Raw genomic sequence first — 8,881 nt, 5'->3', positions numbered from 1 at the left:
TTTGCACTGTCTGTCTGAAGAGGCCACGTTTACAAAGGCAGCTGAGACGGAGCAGGGAATGAGCTGGATCATTCAGAACCATAACATCATTAAGATGTTTGCTGTGTTCATGCAGTGAGCAATGCTTCTTATAACTTTCTTTCACCAGCAGAAGAAAAAACTTGTTGAGTTCACAACTAATAAATTTTTGGCACATTTTTTCACCTTAGCTGGTTCTGTTCAGCAGAGTTACTAAGGGTCTCTTTAAATGCATCTTTGATTATACTTTAGTACCTGCTTAAACTAAACACTAATGTATATATGTCTTCCAATTAATATAGTGACTACACCAATGGCGTAAGGGATTTTACTTTACTCAATGAGATAGTAACTGAATGGGGTGCATTGTTTCGTAACTATAAACATATTCAGATATTTGTTCTTGCTTGGATCTAGAAAGTTTAAAACCATGACTTATACTCCATTTGCTTAAATCCAATTATTGTGCAGAAGAATTATGAAGACGTGGTGACTGCATTGCAAAAATGAACTAGAAATAAGTATAAATTCTTAAATTTAGTGTATTTATCCTTAATTTGAGTAGGTAAATAGGATGATTTGCCAATGAAATGAGTACTTTTACTCTTAATATTAGATAATCAGATAACATGCGCTTGAAATGAGAAAACGCTATTGTTTTTTATTTTAAATGTAAATTATCTTGTTCAATTGGTAATGTTTCTCATTTATATTATGCACTAATATTAAGAAAAAATTAGTTATTTTCATTAAAAAATTTGCAGTGTAGTTTTAAGGTTAGGGTAATGCCATTGCGTGTTTTTTAGTTGCTAGCACCGTCCTTTAAAGAAGGAAATTTAACTCATGTGGTCAAGATTCTCCTGTGCAAGTCAATGACAAAATAAAGGAGTGTTTTCATATCCAACAAGATAAGAATTAGAATGTAGGTTTTTATCATCATTGAAACAGATATGTAGTTTGCTCTCACTAGGAGAACAGGCGTAGAGAGTGTTGACCAACCCTAACCGCAGGATGTTGAGTTAAGGGGGAAAAAGGGGGATGAAAAAACCCCTAAAAATACTTTCTCTGTGAGCCTCCTGCCGAGTATTCTCCTTCACTAGAGACCTCTTAAACTGAGGATAAAATTTGTGTATCACGTATTCCTATTTTAAGGTTTTAACTTAAAATAGAAATAAGTATCTGCTACAAGGGGTCAAACCTATGATTTCAAAAAACTAATAAAAGAAAATGATATAGGATTTCTTTTATTGATTTTGAAGACTTTCTACAAAACGTTTAGCAGCCTAACACAAAGCTGTATCCTGTTGGATCATTTTAAGGATGACAAACCACATATTTTGCTGCCTCCCATATTAAGTAAATTAAGATTAAATCATTTTAGACACTCATCTATTAATCTAGTTGTTCTAAGCAATTAGTGAGGTAGTTTCAGGCAGAAAACACAATCTGTATGAGAAACTAAAGCAATGTTTTCAAAGTGCTTTCGGAATGACTCATTAGGAATTAAAACAATGAATCCAAACATGGTTGGTGAAGCTTTGACAACCTTGGTGTATTTATTTTGGAATTAACTCTGGGTTCTGATCTTAGAACAAAGACCCAAAATGGGTGATACATTTCCACAAATCAGGATTTGTTGGATTGTTTAGCCCGTGCACATGAAAAAGCAAGTAAGGAGAATGAAGAAAGAAGAAAGTTTATTTTTCTAAAGATATAAATAAAAAAATAAAACATCAAAAACATGTTTAAAAAGCATAAATGGTTCAAATAAAAGCTGCTTTGAGATAAAAAGAAATTGTGGTACCTTTTGCAAGCTATGGTTAGAAAGGAGAAGAAATGCTACCTAGAGGATTGGGTCTTTTCCAAGCTCGGAAATGATTAAAAACTGACCAAAGGATTCCACACACATCTTTGGGTCAGTGTCTATTATACTAAAGTGAAAACAAAATGAAAATCAGCTATTTTCTCAGTAACACTTTTTACTGAGTATTTTTGGGAGCTGTTAATATCTTGAGAAATTCTCACTTCTTTAAAACTTGAAACTTCTCATTTGAAATTATGCAGCACGTCTGACCACCTCCTTCCATCTTGTGAGCCGTCTGGGTTGCTATCACTAATGAAATGTTTCATAACCACGTTACCATGCAAAGTGTTTCAGCCAAGGTGTGAGAGTTTGTGAAACCCTGTGAAGAGAAACGTGTGTGTGATAGCTGACACCTTTTAATGAGGCAATCTCCTAGACTTCCTTCATGGGCTACAGTGAAAGAGTTGTTGACCAACATGGAGAGCTGCTTCTGTTTTGGATGATAGAGGTAGATAAAAAGCAGAGTCTTCAATGGAGAATTTGGCATTTATATATGCTTTTTCAAGTGTTTTCTTCTGTTTTAAATCACATTTATAAAAGACCGTATCACTATTCTGTTGAACTTGACTGCATACAGTCTGTTACTCAGGGTTTGGTTTGCTGTTTTATCTCTTCTGACCAACAACCTTCTAAAGCCTTGTAGCCAATTTTATTTTAAATGAAAAAATGCAGAATTTAAAATACATTTTTAATTAATTCTAAATTTTCCGGAGAAATAAATCCTTGACCAGAAGATAGACTCACAAACACAGCAGGAGGCATATGGACATGAAAAGAGCCAGGAGTTGGACACATAAGGCACACATCCCTGCCCCTCTGTGATGTTTTTCTAAATCAACACAATGGACTTAGCACAGTGAATAATTACCAATGCTCTGCACCACTAAAAGATACATGGAAATATACATGTCATAGAAAACAAGAATGTTTCTGCAAAAAGTGTAAAGGAGGGGACTGAATCTTAAGGTTGGGAACTTCTGGATTTTGGTATAAACAGGGTATGCAGAACAATCATGTTTCAATAAGCTGTATTTTAATCATTGCTAAGCAAGCTTATGGTTTATAGAGTAAAGGTCATCCTAAAAATGTTTGCTTTAACTGCTTTGAAAAAAACGTTGGTAACAGATTCATTCTCCAGATCTAAACGGTGGTGCAACTGGTAGCCCTGTTGAATGGAGTTTACATGTTCTCTAACTGGTTCTCTCTGGGTCCTCCCACAGGGCCAAAAAACATGACTTAGGTTGATTGCAGTCTTTAAATGATGCTAAATTATCTGTATATCTCCATGGAGAATGCTTGTGTGGCTGTTTGTCGGCTGCATTGCCCTGTGATGGGCTGGCAAGCTGATCCGAATGAACCCAATTTCGCGAAAGGACTGGTGGAGACAAGCAGGTTATAAAAGAGGATATTTCATTCATTTTATGCTGTTTCAGGCAATTATTATAGCTATTTTGTTATTTTCTATAGATTAAAGTTATCTCAACTCAAACATTTAATTTAATTTGATGGTTGTGTAACCTCACAGAGCAAAAATGTCCACCATAAGGAGAAAAAATTCTTCTATCTTCCTGCTATAATCTTTGTCCATTATTCTGTCACCAGGAAGTCTGCATGTTTTATTTGCCAACAATCTGTCAGAATTATTTAAAGCTGAAAAGACAATATTTGTGGTAGACTATTAATAGATAATACTGATGGATAATTCTATTCAATAAATTCCTAAAAGGCCTCTTTTACAAACACTTTAAATATATGTTAAATGAGTATTTTCTACAACTTGCAATTAAAGTATAATGTGAAACCAACCAAATACTTTAGATGTTATGTAAGACATAGCTAAATATTTTTGTATTGTACAGCTGTACACACCTTTAAATGAATGAGGAAGCCTTTGCCTGATTTGGAGGAAGACATGTACCCGTTCATTTCCTTAGAGAGAGGCTGCCAGATGTCCTGTGGAGGGAAGAATTTATTAACGCTGACAATTTACAGAGCTGCAACAAGTTTAACAGGATATTGCCGTAAACTGTGCAGATGGACCAAGACTCAAACTAGAACATACAGGGGCAGAGTGAAAAATCAGAAAAGAAATTAATTATGTTAATTAATGAAAGTGATTCCCAGTTATCATAGTCGCTTTAGTATTCTTCTTTACTAGATAATGTTTTAGGTGTTTACATATTTCTCTACATTCAACCAGCAATGCCAGTAATGTACTAGTATTAGATGGACGGTTGCGGTCGTCCACCATTAGATCATAGAGCTTTATTCTTTAACCTGCTCTAATTTTGACTATAGTCATTGAAAGTAGTTTTATAAGGTATTGAAGAGGAAATACCTCTAAGAATAATCTAACATCAAACTATTCTTCAAAAAAACAGATATACTTTAGTGTCAATATAATTACAACAGTGCTGCAAAATATCGAAGATCATAAAAGCTTAGTGTTCATACTTTTACATTGTAGATTGTAACTGTAGGCCTATAAATAAAATCAAATGTCTAAATTAGTCCATCAATTTATCCAGTCAGTGTGGTCTTGTCTGTCTCTATGTCAGAAACTAAAGCACAGTGACTCAACCAGGCTAAAACGTCCAACTGACAGAGGATTACCACCCTGTCTTTAAGCAAAATAATCTAATGAGGGATGACCTCCCACATGCCCCCCAAATTTTAAGAGATTGTTGTTACTTAAAAAGAGCAATGGACCATGATAAAAGCAAGTGCCGAATTTCGTACTGCAGCAAGATGAATAAAGAAGTGAAGCAGCATTATCTTAAGAAAGTTAATTTAACTTAGTTAATGGGCTTGATTGATATGGGCATAAGGATTGGACAAGCAATCTTAATGACTGAGGCATATAAGCAAGTTACACAACTAAAAATCCCTGAAAGTTAATCTTTAGCTTACAATGGGATGGGTGTTGGATCTTCTGATTTCCGGGGTCAACGACCATTAAACTGACATTCTAAAAATAAGGTATGGAAACATGGCATGGACAAACACACAAAAAACAAACCTTTATTTTTAGAAATTGCAGCTTTTCAGGCCAAAATGTTAATGTTGTTTTTTTATTTTCTGATGGAAACTTTAAGGCTATTCTTGTGAGGATTATTGTCTTTCACTGAGACCACACTGTGTAAAGTTATTATCTTCTCAAAAAGCGCTTTCTAGATTAAACACTGCATTTATAAGATTCTGGTGATTAGCATATATCATTAAAGGTTCTCTGATTGGATATTTTTATTACTTTAATCATTATATGGACTGCTGTATTGATGTGACACCTTTTTATTTTAAGTTTTACCCTCAATGAAACAATAGTGATCAACGGTTTCTCTGACCACATGCATGACTGGCACATGCATGACTGGAATTGTGCACGTGTTGGAGCACACCTGTGCAGTGCAGTCATAGGGGATCAAAACAGTCACTCGTCTTCCTACCTATTGGATGATGCCCACTAACTTTGACAAATTTCATGTGGGGATGAATTACAAAATAGAAATCTCTACCGGTGTAGCTAAACGATTGCAGGTCCAGTAGTATATGTGCCAGTGTTGGTTTCTATGTGGGCCTAATCACACACTTTCAGATCTGTTGCTTACAGTTTCTTTTACACACATGTGGCTTTTGCTATTACTTATTTCCTTTATTTTCAACACTGGAGATTACACTGTTGCTTTACCTGGTGAGTTTTTTTTACGTTATTGGTGCAATATGTTTATAGTAATTTCAGATGGATTTGCATTTTGTATATTTACACTTGTTTATACTGACCACTAACATCTGCTGTATTTTCAGTTTAGTTGCCGTTACAGGTTTTATTTGGTACAGCATGATAATCATACTTCCACGAACAAACTCAAAAATTGTCATGCATCTTTAATTAATATCAGCAACATATGATCAAAGGTCCATCCCATCATCTTAATAGAATTACTCATCCACATTCCTTTAGGATAGCCCTTCCTTCCTATATTACTCACCTCCAGCAAGCAGTTAATTTTGTCTTGTCTGTGGCTCCAAAATCTGCACTTCTATCATTTTTCCTTGGTCTCATGTTTCTTTCATCCACCACATAATTTTAACCAGCCACATTTAGGGGTACAGTTTCATCCATTTCTGATATCTGACCATGTAAATCAAGTAGGTCCGCAGGTGCAGTGCTGTCCATTTGAGTACCTCTTTGTGTCTTTATTATACTGCTAAATTTTTCACTGTTTCACTTCACTTCTGTTTGCCCAAGATTTTAAGAAGGTGCTCAGTCAAGATGGCACTGCAGAAATTCAAACACCATTCCTTGAAAAAGATAGAACAACAAGTCTATATATGTAGCTGTGCTGCTTGTGTAAATCAAGTAGTAACCACAAAGGATTTAGATATGATTTTATAAAGTCTTACCAATGTGGAAATGCTGAGAAGAGAGAAATATTGCTATAGATAATAGGACTTTGTCTTATAGCTGTCATTCTTGCCATCTAGCAATTTTTGATAGCTTGGCCAATGGTGGAAAACAGAAATAACACACTCTACTTTCAGTTACCTTTCTCCTTCAGACATGTTAATAATTAGACTCTTTTCACTCTACCCTCAATTATTTGTTTTTAGCCTTATAAAAGGAATTATTAGAATGTTTCTAGTACTTTAAGAGGTCATGAGATTTTTATGTCAGGAACCAGAAACAGATGGACCCAGTATTCAAGGCGAGACAGTCAGTAGGAAAGTTCAAACGTTTATTAAATAAAACAAAACTAAAGTGGTGCTGTGGCTCACGGACACTGCAGGCGGGGGGGCGGGGCACCACCCAATCTCAGGCACTCTGGTTAACAGTCCAGACCATGAGGACCCCAGTGCTGCAGTCCCAGAGGTTATGGTGGAAGCTGATCCTGGTGAGGGATCCAGAACAGACAGGAACAGACAGGAACAGGCAGGATCCAGATCAGGCAGGAACAGAGACAGGTGGCAGGATCCAGGCTTCCATGCATCCACAGGCTTCCAGGAGGGTTCAGAGTCTTACTGGGACCAGAAGCATGACCAGGTGGTCATGCACAGGAGCAGACAGGATCAGGTGCAGACAGGCAGGCACAGTGGAAGAGGGTAGCCGAGACAGGACGTAGGAACCGGAACTTGAAGCAGACTTTAAACTGGTCTCCACCCTGGAGCCAGGCTTACTTAGATAAAAACTGAACCTTCCCCCATATTGAGCCAAAAACCCAGAGGACTCCGCGGGGGAGGAACAGTGGACAATCAGGAGACGAGACAAACACTAAAGCCTAGTGATGGGTCGGGCAACACCGATGCGTTGGCGCATGTGTCGGTCTCATAGAGCGAAACCTGTGTCGACGTGTGTATCGCTACGGAAAAGTCACGTGACAGAAACAGTTCCTGTATCGGTCACGTGACCGATGTTTCGAACTGATTGACAAGCCTTTATAAAGAAGCGCATCTGCCAACGAGATGCATCTGCCAAAACAATCTTCCGTGTTTTGTGAATATAACATTTATCAAAAATTATGGAGCTTCCTCAAGGAAAAAGAAAGGTTTCTGCCGTGTGGGACCACTTTGATCTCATTTCGGAAAATAAGGTATTTGTTTTAATTTCCTTGTTTCATCCTGTTCCTCTCAGAGTTTCCACTTGATTTTCTGAGTAGAAATTCATTTCAAAGTGACCTTTAGTTTACTGTCCGTGTTTTTTTTTGCAGGTTAAATGTTGCAATTGCTCAACAGAGCTTGCATATTTAAATAACAGCACCTCCTCAATGCTGAGGCATTATAGGGCCAAGCATGAGCGTGAAATCCATTATACACCCATGATGAACTCAGGTATACAGGTATTTTACAACTTACTGACTTTGTTTTATTGATAATTCTGAATAATTTACACTTTCTCATTTTTAACCATCAAGCTTCCAGGAAGCAGATGCTTGATGAGGCTGTGCTTAATTTCATTGTAAAGGACTGCCAGCCCCTCGCTGTTGTGGAGAATGAAGGGTTCAGGGTAGAGGTGGGCGATACCGGGATTTTTTAATCGATCCGATACCAAGTAAATACTGGGTCAGTATCGCCGATATCGATACCGATACCGATACTTTTTACATTTAAGCTGCACTTGCCTGTTGCTTTTTTTCTATAAAGTTCTCAATCGTGGAATAAATAAGAGATTATCTAATGTTAGCTTATTTTAGCTAACAATTTTTAATGGGATAAATGTACTGGGTTTTTTCAAGGTCTTAACTACACTTTCTGAGTAATATATGATGTATAATGAAGTGCTGCAGACGATGACCACTGTTATCTACCTGGATATTCTCTGGAGGACTGAAACGCTTGGGTCAAAGATGTCTGTCTGAGGCTGGAGGCGGGTCTTTGGTCTCTCTCTCCATCCAAGTCTGAGTGAGCACTCACCCAGCAACCGGCAGCGCGGTTGTCTGTGTGACGTAGTGCTGAGTGGGCAGGCCAAGCTAAGCCTGCACGCTGATTGGCTGGCGCCGCTGAGCCATGTGACTGTAGGAGAGGGGAGGGGGAGCAAAGTGCTGTTACACATATGGGGAAACTGGTGACTCCGCAGCAGTCAGCGCGCGCGAGAGAGGATAAAAAGTATCGATCTTGTTAAACGAATATTGTTCAATATAAATACCAGCGTTGGTATCGATAGTATCGATCCTGGGATCGATCCGCCCACCTCTAGTTCAGGGAGCTGGTTCAGCTCCTTGAGCCCTCATATGTTTTGCCAACCAGAAAGGTTTGTGTGGAAATTATCTAAAGTGGTAGTTTATTCATCAAATTTATTTTAAATATATTGATTTTCTTCTGGTTTGACTTGGTGTGGTTTTCAGACCATCAAACAACTGTTGGCCAAAAAGTACGAGGAGGAACGGGAACGAGTGAAAATGGAAGTACAGCAGGCTGTGGCAGTGAGTATAACCGCTGACATGTGGACATCTGTGAACATGGAGGCTTACTTGGCTCTAACCTGTCACTACATTGATGAAAATT

The sequence above is a fragment of the Cyprinodon tularosa genome, unplaced genomic scaffold (assembly GCF_016077235.1).
Source record: "Cyprinodon tularosa strain WSP-4 unplaced genomic scaffold, ASM1607723v1 ctg108, whole genome shotgun sequence".
NCBI classification, from domain to species: domain Eukaryota; kingdom Metazoa; phylum Chordata; class Actinopteri; order Cyprinodontiformes; family Cyprinodontidae; genus Cyprinodon; species Cyprinodon tularosa.
This window is presented reverse-complemented; position numbering follows the sequence as displayed.